This window comes from Mus musculus, chromosome 16 (genome assembly GCF_000001635.26).
Source record: "Mus musculus strain C57BL/6J chromosome 16, GRCm38.p6 C57BL/6J".
NCBI lineage: Eukaryota > Metazoa > Chordata > Mammalia > Rodentia > Muridae > Mus > Mus musculus.
Window position 1 is genome coordinate 60702543 of NC_000082.6, and position 15051 is coordinate 60717593.

Here is a 15051-nt window from a genome sequence, read left to right on the forward strand (position 1 = left end):
AAGTGGGAAATACCCTTGAACACATTGGTACATGAAATGATTCCTGAACAGAATACCAATGGCTCAGTCTCTAAGATCAATAATTGATAAATGGGATGTCATGAAACTGCAACACTTCTGTAAGGCAAAGGACACTGCCAAGAAAAAAAATGGCAGCCTACAGATTGGGAAAGTATCTTCACCAACCCAATATCTGACAGAGCAGTGATATTCAATCTTCATGAAGATTTCAAGAAGTTAAACACTAACAACCCAGATAAACCAATTTACTGTACTGACTGGTTTTGTGTCAACTTGACACAAAGTGGAGTTAACACAGAGAAGGGAGCTTCAGGTGAGGAAATGCCTCCACAAGACCCAGCTGTAAGGCATTTCCTCAATTAGTGATCAAGGAGGAGGGCCTTTTGTGAGTGTGCCATCCCTGGGGCTGGCAGTCTTGGGTTCTATAAGAAAGCAAGCTGAGCAATCCAGGGAAGCAAACCAATAAGAAACATCCCTCCATGGCCTTGCATCAGCTCCTGCTTCCTGACCTGCTTGAATTCCAGTGGTGACTTTAGTGATGAATAGCAACGTGGAAATGAAATCTGAAAAAAACCTCCTCCCCCCCCCCCCCAAAATGGGGCACAGAGCTAAACATAGAATTATCAACAAAGGAATCTCAAATGGCTAAAAAGTACTTAAGAAATGTTCAAAATCCTTAGACCTCAGGGTAATACAAATCAAAACAAATCTGAGATTTCATCTTACACAGGTCAGATCAAAAACTCAAGTAATAGCAGGTACTGGCAAGAACGTGGAGCAAGGGGAATGCTTCTCCATTGCTGGTAGGAGTGCAAACTGTACTTTGGAAATCAATTTGGTTCTTTCCCAGAAAGTTGGGAATAGTTCTATCTCAAGGCCACTTATAGCACTCCTGGGCATATACTCAAAAGATTCTCTACCATCCCACAAAGACATTTGCTCATGTATTTCATAGCAGCTTTATTCGTAAAAATGAGAAACTGGAAACAACCTAGATGTTCCTCAACTGAAGAATAGATCAAGACAATGGAATACTATTCAGCTATAAAATACAAAGACATCATGAATTTTTCAAGCAGTCTGAATGAGGTTATCTAGTCCCAAAAGGACATGCATGGTATACATTCCCTTATAAGTGGATATTAGTCATAAAATATGGGATGTCCATGCTATAGTTTACAGACCCAAGAAGGATGGACAGGAAGAAGGACACAAGCAAGGATGCTTGAGCCTCACTTGGAAGGAGGAATGAAATGATCATGGATGGAAGATGGAGGGAGGGAACTAAATGGGATAGGAGATCTTGAGGGAAGTAGAGGGATTGGATGTGGTGACAGATAGAGGAGATGACCAGATAGACATAAGAATGAATGGAAATCTGCAACTGGTAGGGGAGTTGGGAGAGAGATAGAGAGAGATAGGGACATCTCCAGGAAGAGATAGGGGAGGTACTCAGCAATCAATGAGGGTGTCCTTGGTTGTGACTCACAGCATTGGGGATACTGAGCCTGGGGTGGTTGTCTCCTATGGCCAGGCAAGAAAGTGAAGCGATAGGAGCACCAAGTTAGCAACAAAACTTTTGACTCAAAACTTATCCTTTCTATGAGAAATATAGGAATTGGCAATGGAGTAGAGACTGAGGGAATGACCAACCAATAACCAGCCCAATTTGAGATCCATGCCATTGATCACTTACACTACAAATGATACTTTGTTATGCTTTCAGATAGAAGTCTAGCATGGCTGCCCTCTGAGAGGCTTTACCCATCAACTGACCCAGATAGAGGAATACCCTCACAACCAAACAGTGGATGGAGTTTGGGGACTCTTATGGTAGAATAGGAGGAAGGATTGTGGAACGGATTAAGAACTCCACGGGAAGACTAACAGAATCAACTAACCTGAACACCTGGGGTTCAGAGACTGAACCACTAACTAAATAATATATAGGGCCTGAACATAGACTTCCCTGAACATGTATCAGATGTGCAGCTTGGTCTTTATGTGAGCCCTGAACATGGGCTATCCCCAAAGCTGTCACTTGCATGTGGGATATGTTCTTCTACCTGGATTGCCTGTCTGGCCTCAGTGGAAGAGGAAGCACCTAGCCTAGCAGAGACTTAAAGTGCCAGGGTCTGGGGATAACAAGGGGGACACCCAGGTATTGAGTAAAAACGGTAGGCGGGGGTGGGGTGGGGGAAGGATTGGCCAAGGGGTGACCAGGAGAAGGGCAATGATCAAGGTGTAAAGTGAATAAGTAAAAAATAAACAAACTAAACTAGAGAAAACAAGGCGAAACAATTTTTTCAGTGTTCTTAGGGATTATGCATTGTCTACTGGTAACTCTAGAGGACACACTAAAAATGTAATATAATTGAAAAATATACCCCTCTCCAGACCACTATAATTATTCTAACTTGGTTAAATAGGCCATATTGTGCAAGTTTTAGTTTTCATTTCTTTTAAAACAGTTTTACATATCGCTAATTCTATATCGAACAACATGATCAGTTAAGTTATGAATAGCTGTTTTTTTTAATGTAACACTAATCTAAAATCAAATAATCTGCATAGTTTTTAAATGTCACAAAGATGGAGCAATTGTCATTTCAAATACTGAATGGAACTAGATAATGATGAAACAAACTAAGATTATTGAAAACTCAAATCCCCAAAATGAGACATATGCTATGTGGTGCTTTCCAGCGTCAGGAGTGTATGAAATGGGGGTTACCTGAGACAGAGAATAAGGTTCCAACCTAGGACCTAATTTTTATTCCAAACCTAGGGGAATCTGTGTGGTTCTTTATAAAGCAGCAGGGAAAGATAGCAATAAAGCACTAGAGAAGGAGCAGCAGAAAAATAGACATTAGAATTTTTATTTATTTTTTTACTTTATCCCACTGAGTCTAGAAAGGGCACAAAAAAGTCAGCATCTTGTGTGTATAACAGCAGCGGTTCCACACCTGGATAAACAATCTATTTTCCTCATGTGCTCTCTTAGGATAAGATAGTAAATGAAGAAAAATAGCAGAATAGAAGCATCAATGTGTGTAAGTCTCTGAGGATAGAGCCTGATACAGAAGATGCTGTTGGAAACAGGGCACAAATCATTGATCAAAGAGACACTCTGCTAACTTCATGCAGTACGTTACTTGGAAAGAGATAAAAATAAAAGAGAGGACAGAAGCCAGCAAGTATATTTTTGTCAACTACAGGCATCTTAAGAGTGAAACAAAATAGGCTTTTGCTTCTAAGCAACATGATGTAATCAATAAAAGAATGAGAGATTAATCGGTTATCTCGTAAGCACATTAGATCATATTATAAATCTCAGGGCTAATTGTATACTTTGAGGAATTGAGAATGAATTTGGAATGCAAGTCCCTTTGTTTAAATGTACAATCAATGTTTCTCTCTGAAAATCTATATTGGTTTTTCACTGTCTGTTTAATTTCTTTATAAAACACACAAGTAATCAGAAAGAAATTTACATGATAATATGCAATGACAACATTAGAATCAAGTATCAGATAAACTCTTGAAGATTTACTGAAATTATATTATTTGTGATACATACATTACCCACAGATCTACATTTTGTTCTTATCAATGCTGAACAAATAGTGCACTGGGGTAAATATTCTTTGTTTTGTTTTTATTTGTTTTTTTGCTTAAGATACATTTATTTTTCAGAAATTATCATTTTTAGCTTCCTCAGAGGAGGAGTGATTCAGGTAAAGTGTAGATGTAATCTTGTCTAACATATATAAAGCTTTCTGTTAATAGGCAGAACAGGAGGAAAGGAAGGGTGGAAGGGAGGAAGGAAGGCAAGGAGGATGGAAGGAATGGTGGGGAAAAAGTCATGTAATGTTGCTAAAAGGAATTATCCATTGCTTTTTTTTCCCTTTTACTTTTATGTATTCATTTTCAGAATAAGCATTTATCTATGTTGGTGAAGTAGTATGAATAAGAGCGTACATACAAAGAGTTCTTTGTCATTTGTGTTTCTTAAAATAACATTACCTGGAGCAAATTCTCAGTTAAATGTCAAGCGTGTCTTCTCTGGTTCTCAAAACTTTCTCTTATTCAGTTAAGATAAATTACTTAGCCTCTAGTAACTTTCATTCTCACTGAGGTCTCATGCACAAGTGAACGTATGGAGCTTTGTGCTATGAAGACCTTGAATACTATTTGTAAATTTGGTGTAAAGGAATAGTAGGCACACATATTATAATAAATATCTCCACAATTTCTACCTTTTAAAAAGCTTTATTTTGCTATTTTTATGTGTATAGTGATTCACCTGCATGTTTGTATGTGTGCCTGTGTGCTTGGTGCTTGCAGAGGTCAGGTGAGATCATCAGAGAACTGGAGTTATAGATGCTTGACAGCCAGTATGTAGGCGCTGGGAAGCAAATAAAATTCTCTGCTATTGCAAACAAGTACACTAAAACACTGAGCCACCCTACTGGTCTTGCAAGTACACCATTTATTGCTCCACTGAAAACTACTTTAATGCATAAACAAGAAGCTGAAATTATAAAGACCTTGAACATTGTGACAGAAAATCATAGCCAGTACAGACTCATTTTTCAGCATAGACCCCATGTATGTACACTCAGATTGCCTGGACCTGAAGAAGTTTGTTAAAAATTGGAGTAACTTTCAGTGGTGTTTAGCTCCTTGTCCTTGATGGTATGATATTGTCATTTAGAGGTAAATTAGGCCAGTTCCATACTGTGATGCATATGGCCCATTCTGCAAATTCACAACTCTGTTTCTAGTCAATGTATGAAACCAAGTTTATTTTAGCCACTTTTATGTTTTAGCCACTTTTACATTTTCTTTTATATTTTATATTTTCTTTTAGCCACTTTTATATTGTCTCTTATATTTTATAAATATAAAATATTTTATAAATATTTTAGATTTTATGTATTCATGCTCATAATGTGTGTGAATCAAATCTATCCCCCATTCCCTGTGTTCAGTTCTTTTCCTATACCTCTCAACATTTTCTATACAAATTCATGTACATTTTAAAATGTCATTGAATGTAGATTTTCTTATACTATATTCTGATTACATTTTCCCTTCCTTCAACTCCTCCCTATTCTCTCTACCCCCTTACCCACCCAAATTCATACCCTTTCCTGGCTTTTCACTCTTTAGAAAATAGACATCTAAAAAAGAAGAAAAATAAATTAAGAATAAGCAACTTCATCAAACAAACAAGCTAAGAGAAAAAGAGGAAACTGGAGAGATGAATATAAATGCAGAGGCACACAATTGCACACACAAAACTACAATAAAGACACCGAATTTGGAACCCATAATGCGCAGGTAAAAGTCTTGCTGGGTTTAAAAATAAATATACTGACAAATGTAATGAGACTATAGAATGAGTGAGTTAGCATACCCTGACTGACTGCCCATGGAGATTCTCCTGGAACATGGAGACAAATGATAACAGCACATCACCTAATCAGTCAATAAAACGGTGCCAGTAAAAAGGGGTGAGATGTCATGGAGCAATGGAGCATGGGTGGAAAGTAAAAAGGCATTCTCCAATTCTAGAATAAGGTAGTCTGCTTCCCCTTCTCACCTAAATCATGGAGTCTGTGTCATTGATTCTGTGCCTTCTTACCCTCTACTCAGAAGTACCATCACAAAGTACCAAGGGATAGAGTAACATGAGATTAAAAAACAAACAAAAAACAAACAAACAAACAAACAAACAAACAATTCTCCTAAAATGTCATCAAGCTCACCTTGTGTTGACCTTCTACTGATGGAGTTTGCCCTTAAGAGTGGTTTGCATATCTAGTGAGACTTTGTTAGAAAAAAAAATGACTTTCATGGGTTTAGCAAATTGTATCTTATATCTTGGGTATCCTAAGTTTCTGGGCTAATATCCACTTATCAGTGAGTACATATTGTGCGAGTTCCTTTGTGATTGGGTTATCTCACTCAGGATGATGCCCCCAGGTCCATCCATTTGCCTAGGAATTTCAGTGGAAAAAGAGGCCCATTAGTCATGCAAACTTTATATGCCTCAGTACAGGGGAACGCCAGGGCCAAGAAGTGGGAGTGGGTGGGTGGGGGAATGGGTGGGGGAGCATGTGGGGGACTTTTGGGATAGCATTGAAAATGTAAATGAAATAAATACCCAATTTAAAAAATGACTTTTCCTTTAGAGAGTTTGGAGATAACTTCTAGGTTAAAGATAGTTTCTGCTCACTTTCCCTCTTAGTGTTGGTTCCCATCCAATGTAGACTTGTCCATAACCTGTGCATGTTGTCACAGAGTGTAAGTTAATATGTGCATCAGATCTATTGTGTCTAGAAGGCTTTGTTTCCTTGGTGTCCTTCAACAACCCCCCCACACACTTATAATCTTTACAACCTTATAATCTTACAATCTTTATCCTTCCCCTTTTGCAGAGATCTTTGAGACCTGAGGTATACATTTGATGAAGATATCTCTATTAGAACCAACATTGATCTATGAGAATCACAGGCTTTTTTGGGGGGGGGGAGAGGGGAGTTATTTTGTTGCTACATTCATTTGGCAAAACATGTGTATCTGGCTTTCCCATAGGTTTAATGCCTGATTAGTCTCAGGTTGTTGGTCATTTGATGAGTATGAAGCATGAGTTCATTCTCATGGAGTGAACCTTAAATTCATTCCAACAGTGGTTGGTTAACCCCACAAATTTTGTATCATTATTACACCAGCAAATCTTGTAGGTAGGTAATACTTTTAGATCTAAGGGTTTGTGGTCATGTTTTTGGTTTATTTTCTGATAGTATATAGACTATCTATTAGTACCATGCACACTGCTCAGTAGGGGTAACTGTTGACTGCCAACAACTTGAATTTTTGTTGTTCAAATTCTTACACCTCCGTTTTCTTTAGCTTTACTATAGGAATTTACCGACAGTTTGTGGAGACCAACCAATAGCTTTGGCAGTAGCCTAGGTTGTTTTGAGGGTTCCATGTGTTCTCTTTGGCCAACAACTCAATTAGATGTAACCCATTCCTGACACTGGAGATTTTATTTGGTGGTGTTAAATGGAGACGTCTAGTTGTGGTTTTTGCTTCCCTCATTACTTGTCAACTACATTTAGATATCTTTCATATATGTATAGTTTTAATAAGCTTCTTCTACTCTAGCAGGTTTCCATATAATCCCTCAATGGCCCTTGGTTTAATTTGTTACCTCTCCATATTCCACCTCTTTTTTTCTTTCCTTTTCTTTTCTTTTTTTATTGTATATTTATTTTTATTTATATTTCAAATGTTATCCCCTTTCCCGGTTTCGCCCCAGAAAAATCCCTACCCCATCCCCCCCCCCCGCTTCTATGATGGTGATCTCCTATCCACCCACCCACTACCACCTCTCCACCCTGGCATTCCCCTACACTGGGGCATCAATCCTTCACAGGGCCAAGGCCCTCTCCTCTCATTGATACCCAACAAGGCCATCCTCTGGTAGATATGCAGATGAAGCCATGGGTTCCTCCATGTATACTCTTTGGTTGGTGGTTTAGTCCCTGGGAGCTCTGTGGGGTCTGGTTGATTGATATTGTTGTTTTTCCTATGGGGTTGCAAACCCCTTCAGCTCCTTCAGTCCTTTCTCTAACTCTTCCATTGAGGACTTGGTGCTCAGTCCAATGGTTGGAGGCAAGCATCTGCCTCTGTATTTGCCAGGCTCTGGCAGAGCCTTTCAGGAGACAGCTATATCAGAGTCCTGTCAGCATGCACTTCTTAGCATCCACAATAGTGTCTGGGTTTGGCGATGGTATATGGGATGGATCCCTAGGTGGGACACTATCTGGTTGGCCTTTCCTTAAGTCTCTGCTCCACACGTTGTCTCTGTATTTCCTCCCATGGGTATTTTATTCCCCCTTCTAAGAAGGACCAAAGCATCCATGCTTTGGTCTTCCTTCTTGGGCTTCATGTCATCTTCCTTTTCCTTCTCTCTCCACATTTCACTTCTTCCTAAAACAAGACTTTTTCTATAAAATACATCCTTTCTAAAATATTTAACAATACCAAAGAGAATTAAAATATGTATATTTCAAAATAATTTCAGAATGAAATCATGTTACAGTTTTCTGGCTTTTAACATAAATGAAAAGGATCCCTGGTGGCTCTGGCTAGATGGTACTGGAAGGCCAGGAGCAATCAAGTAGCGAAGAGACAGAGAACAAATGGAGAGTCAGGCAAATATTTTGGTGATCATTCATAGAATATGGGTGGACAGTCTAACTCGATATAGAACACAGCTAAGACAGATTCTCTTTCTTTTCACTTTGAGTAAAATGTGGAAATGAAGTATTTGTGATGTGTGTCTCGAGATTTTGGCTATAAAGCGTGAAAGAAACAAATTCCTCGAACCGGGTGGAAAGTTTCTAATACATTTATTTATTCATAAATGACAAAAAGAGCAAATAAATGGTAAAAGGGGCCTGCATTTGTTCATTCACACAAACACTCTCTCACTAACCTTTCCAGTCTGGCAGGGGTATCCTTAGCTGCTGGTGGGCATGCAGGTAAGATGCGACTCAATGTTCCTTGCTTTGGATTCTCTGGAACTGAGCTGCGGAATGTAGGCTAATGCTGTATGTCCACGTGGTGTTCATGCGGATTTATTTCTCAACACAAAGTTTCTCCGCTGGACTCTCAGAAGTTGAGCGATTTTGCCATGCCAGACTGGAGTTTTTAAGCTAAATTCAGCCAATGCCCAACAACTAGGGCATTCCACACATTATTTTGTGGGCTTCCTTATCACTTGCAAGGACACACGCTCTCTTTATGGCCTGGTTTTCATAGTTATCTAGGGCTGTAGATGGGTCCATGGCATTGCTCCACTGTTGGCTCAGGCCAGTAGGTGTGAGTTCTTTATCATTCTCACCCACTAATTCTGCCACCTGTCACCTGTAGTTGCCGGGAGCGCTGCCCTGGTGACCCCTGTACTGGCAATTTCCACAGCTTCAGGAAAAATGTCCTCTGAGGCTATGTGTTCAGTACAGTGTCTTTCTCATAATAGACTCATGGTAGCAATGCAGATATTTTAACTCCTGAAACACATATCAGACAAAACAAAGTTATCTAGGCTTAAAAATAAGTTGGAAATAGATTGGTGGTGCTGGAACTTGTCTGTCATTCCAGGACTCTGAAGGCAGAGTCTGACAGATCTCTGAGTTTGAGCTGAATCTGTTCTATAGAGTTCCTTCCAGTTCCTTCTAGGGCTACACAGAGAAACTGTCTCAAAACCTAGTTGAAATTACTTGGGAGTATTTCAGCCCTATGTGAGGAGAATAATTGACTAATGCAGGGATAATCAGGTTGACATAAGCTTGGGCAAGCATGTAAGATTTTAATTAGTAATAATGAATTACTTGAAAAATCTGTGCATTGCAGCAGTCTGGATATAAAATCAGGAACTTAATGACACTCACTTTTTCGTGAAACAGCTAAGGATCATATCAGCTAAGTGTTATTGCTGAGAAGGGGTCTGCAACCCTATAGGTGGAACAACAATATGAACTAACCAGTAACCCCAGAGCTGTATCTCTAGCTGCATATGGAGCAGAAGATGGCCTAGTCGGCCATCACTGGGAAGAGAGGTATTGCAAACTTTATATGCCCTAGTACAGGGGAATGCCAGGGCCAAGAAGCAGGAGTGGATGGGTAGGGGAGCAGGGTGGAGGGAGGGTATAGGGAAATTTCAGATAGCATTTGAAATGTATATAAAGAAAATATCTAATAAAAAAAAGAGAGATTCAGGAATACTACCACCTTATTCGACCTTAGGTCTAAGAGTGTATTTGTTGCATTATCCACATGTTTGAAAACACAAGTTTAGCTTTGCAATTCTTTGTAAATGATGTTGCTGTAATAAATGGGTATAGTGATGGTAGAGCCCTCAAAAATGGTTGTGGAGAGCAGAGATAATAAAAAGAAACTGAAAGATAGTATTTCTTATTAAAACCAGGTTATTCTCTGACTAAAGCACATAGCTAAGTCTCCTTATGTTGTCTTACTTTTAGGGAACAGATCTCATTTTAATCCCTCTCCCTTGCCAGTTGAATAAATAGAAAGGAGAATGATCACTCTGGTAATTGGCACTGCTAAGTGTCAACTGCTAAGTGTGCAGAACTATAAATGAACAGATTTGGCAAAATTGGTTGTGATGAAGTAACTTTCTAAATTGCAGAACATCTACATATGAGTAAAGATAGTCTAAATGACAGATTCTATCTTGTGTTGGAGATAGCCTTTATTTATCATGCATAATGAGAAAAAAAGGATTCCCTAACTTATTTTGAGGGATTTGGGAATGCTGAAGAAAATTTAACTAAGAGTCCTCATTTGAGAAAAGATGTATGAAAAGTGCTGAGTTTTCTTAAGACAGTACAAATCCTTACTGGAACTCTTTGCACAAAGCCAAAAGCAAGTAGAGGTCTTTGGTAAAAAAACACAGCTTTAGTACTCACATACAGATATCCGGTAGCCTTTATTTACTTACATCTTATAGCATCATCTAAAGTTGTAGTTAAACTGGTTCTAATACAGACACAATACTTATATCACCAAAATGGAGATGTTGCATATTAGAAGTACTTCCTATGATTTTCCTCAAATGAAAACTGTTCTATAAATTTGTAAGTAACATTGAATCTCATGAAGTATTTCTTTCAGATTCTTATTTAACTTACATAAATATTGTTACCATATATTAAGCACATAAAGAGGTATCACTATAAGTTTAGAATATGTGATAGTAATCATATCCCCCTCTACTATGATTTGTTTTTAATCCTTTAGTTTCTTCTTTTCTAGTTCTCCCTCTATATCTGTATATTTTCACCTTTTGAGCTCAAGCCCCTTGGTTTGGTTTGGCTTTGTTGTTGCTGTTGTTGTTATTGTTGTTTTTGGAACACCTTGTACCTATTTGGCTAAGTAGATAACAGAACATTTACTTGGGCTCAATTGCAACACCATCAAAGAACACATATCGAAAAATTGATTGTGATTAAATCACTTTCATACTGTAGAATGTCTACATATAATAAAAATAATCTAAATTACAGATTCTTTCTTATGTTGCAGACAGCTTTTATTTGTTATGCAAAATGAGAAAAAATATTTTCTAGATTATTTTGAGAGATTGAGAATGTTAAAAAATTTCTGGAAAAATTAACTGAATTATCAATAATTAATTGGGGGTTTTTCTAATGATTAGTACTACGTTATGGAGAGGCAATGTGAGAAAAATCATTTGCTGAACATTGTAAGGAAATGATAGACTCTTAAAAACTTTGTATCTGTTCCTATCTTCTGCAATGGTCTCTGAGCCTTAAATGGAAGATGTACATATTATATATATATCTACTCGGGCCTTTCCTCAACTCTGCAATATGGTAGGGTATGGTTTTCTGTAATGGTTTTTGTTTTAGTTAGGATTTTTATATATCTCCTGAAGAGACACTATGACTTTGGCAAGTCTTATATAGGAAATGTTTCGGTGGGGCTTGCTGGCAGTTCAGAGGTTTGGTCCATTGTCATCAGGGTAGGAAGCATGGTAGCATGCAGGCAGACATGTTGCTGGAGAGGGTGTGAGAATTCTTCCTGATCCACAGGCATCAGGAAGAAAGAGACACTGGACCTAGAACCACTAAGCACAACCCCAAGGAGATACTTCCTCTGACAAAATCCCAACAATCCCAACAATGCCACAACTTCTAATAGTGCTTCTCAGTGGGGGCCAAGCATTCAAGTCTATGATTCTATGGAGCACACTATTACTCAAACTAAAAAAAAATCCCAAAAAAACAAAAAAACAAAACAAAACAAAAAACAAAACAAAACAAAAAACAAAAAACAAAACAAAACAAAACAAAAACAAAAAGACAAACTTCTGTTGCAGAGAGAAATTTCCTTGATGAGGGGTGATAACTACATTTATCTGTGGGTATAAGGAAAAATATTTAGAATGTAGGTAGGGATTGTGCTCACTTAGTAAAATAGTAGTTGTAGATTCTCCTCCTAGATCCATGACTTCACCAGCCCTGTGCAACTGAATAGATTGCAGTACCAGGCATAATTTCCCTATTGTTGAGTGGAATGTCACTCTTTAGGTGAACTCATCTGAATTTTAAACACATGAGCAATTTCTAAGTAAGGATTCACAAGTAAGTTTCCACAGCTACAATTATAAATTCCTTGAGGCAATTTTCTTCTGAAAATAATTGACATTTTCATAGATAATTGAATCAGTTAGTATTATAGTTTAACACAAAGTAAGCTTTTGTTCACATAGATTAGAAAGCTAGAATTAATTTGTCTAATTCAGTGGTATTCTATCTAAATGGTATAAGTATACATCTTTATTAATTTTCCTTCTTTTAAAGTTTTACTCTACTTTTTGATTGTCAATTAAACATCATTTTATTTTACTTATACCATGAAATTTAAATATGGAGTACAAAATGTATGATATTAGAGGTTGTGTATTATGTTTGACATTGAAAAATATGACATCTGAAAAATAAAAAAATAAAAACATTAATTTTTCAGATCATTATCTATATTTCTAGGTTTTCCCCTAGGCCCATGACCTACTCTGGTGATTTTAAGTTCATTCCCATGAAAGGATTAGGAATTTTGGCAGGTGTGGCTTTGTTGGAGGAGTTGTGTCACTGGGGAAGGAGGATGTGGGTGCTTTGAGGTTTTAGAAGCCCTCATCAAATCAAACTCAGTCTCTCTCCCTCCCCCTCCCCCTCGCTCTCCCTCTTTCCCTTGCTGTCCCTCTCCCCCTCCCCCTCCTCTCAGAATGAAGCACTTACTCAGTGCCATGCCTGTCCTCCAGCTGCCATTCTCCCTGATATGATGATAAGAGAAGAAATCTTTAACACTGTAAGCAAGTCCTCAGTTAAATGTTTTCTTTTGTAAGAGTTGCCTTGCTCATGGTGTGTTTTCAGAGCAGAAGAAAACACTTACATAGGTTGCAAGACCTTTTCAGTTTTAATAGTAGTGCCAGTATAAGTTACTTCTCATATAGTGGACCTTAAATTCAATGAAAATGTCGTTGGTTACTCGAAACGACATTGGTATCGATATTGTAGTCATGTATCTTTCAGGAAGCTCATTGAGTTTGTAAATGGGCTACATTAATGATTATTTTACCTGTTTGATAGATTTCAGAGCAACTTTCACCACCATGAATAATAGTCAGTACAGGCGACATCTCTAGTAACTCCTCTGACACAGCTGGGGTAGCTTAACCTCTCCATTTTCGATGGCATGTTTAAGCATTTTCTTCAGCGACAGGGCATTGTCATCAGGTTGTAGATTTCAGCTACAAGCTGTGACAATAGCCTATGATGCTTAAGCGGGTTTATGGGACCCCACTGGCCAAATGACTCAACATTTTTTTCACTCTGACATTGGGATTTTAATTGGTGATATAAAATATCTAGTTTTGTCTAGAATATTTAAAATGTCTAGGACTTTATCTTCCCTAATAATTTGGTGACTCTATTAGAGTGTTTTCATATCTATGGAACTTTTAGAGTTTTCAAATGTCCTTTCAAATTAGATGTTCTCCCTGAGACCCCTTCTTTTGTCCCTCTCTGCTCTGCCCTCTCTCTTTAATCTTTGTGCTGGATAGTTTTATGCCAGCTTGACACAAGAAAACATTATGTAAGAGAAGGGAGACTCAATAAAGAAAATACCTCCATCAGGTTGAGTTTAGACAGGATTGCAAGGCATTTCCTTTATTACTTGTTGCTGGAGGTGGAGCTTCCAGCCCATTGTGGATGATGTCATCCTTGGGCTGGTGGTCTTGGGTTCTGTGTGAGCAAGCCATGAAAGTCAAGGCAGCACATCTTGTTGGCTTCTGAATTACCTCAGCTCCAGGTCCTTTGCCTGCCTGAATTCCTGTCCTTACTTTCTGTGATGAAGAACTGTGAAGTGGAAGTATAAGCTGAATAATCCCTTTCTTCACCAAATTTCTTTGACATGGTATTTCATAAAAATAACCCTATTAGCAATAACCCCAGTAGCAATAATAACCTCAACTAAGACAATGTTCCTAATTGAGTTCCTCTTTATATCCCCACAATACTGTATTCTATTTCTACTTCCTTGGGAGAACTTCATCTCCATTCCCATAACCTAGTCCCTTGCTAGGTGCCTAACCTCTCTAGTTATTTGGATAATAGTATACACACTGAAAGCTTAAATGATAACATTCACATATAAATGAAATTATGACATATTTCTTATTTTTAATCTGTATTACCTTAGTCAGGATCATTTTCTAGCTCTGTCCATTTACCTGCAAATTTCATAATTTCATTTTTTAACAGTTGAATAGCATCTCACTCTGTAAACATACCATAATGTCATGACTCCATTGCATGGACTTATGTTGGGTTTTTAATTCTATTCTATTGACAATGTGCCTATTTTCACTTTGATAACTCTGTAGTACAATGGAAATCAGGGTTGGTAATACCTCTAGATGTACCTTTATTAATTTGGCCTGTATTAGCCTCTGAGTGTGTGCATGTGTGTGTGTGTGTGTGTGTGTGTGTGTGTGTGTGTGTGTTTATGTGTGTTTGTGTGCATATTTCAATATACAGTTGAAAGCTGGTATTTTTTCAATTTCTGTGAATAATGGTATTGGAATTTTGTAAAAGAGTTGCATATGTTTTAAAATTCTTTGTAGTTTCACATTTGATATTTTTGTCAATTATTTGGAGTCTATTAATTTTTTATTCCAATCATGGCTTCTTTAATTGTGTTTATCTTATCATTTACCATCACCTTTTCCCTCCACATAAGTTGACTTTTACTTTTCATGTAATGTCATATGTGGAAGACAGTGACTAAGGGATCACTTGGTGTCAATTTACACTATTAAGCTTTTCTCATAGGCAAACATAGGATGTTCTGAGTGGTTAATCCCTAATCTAGATCCCTCCAAATGGATAATCCAATTCTAAGAGGCCT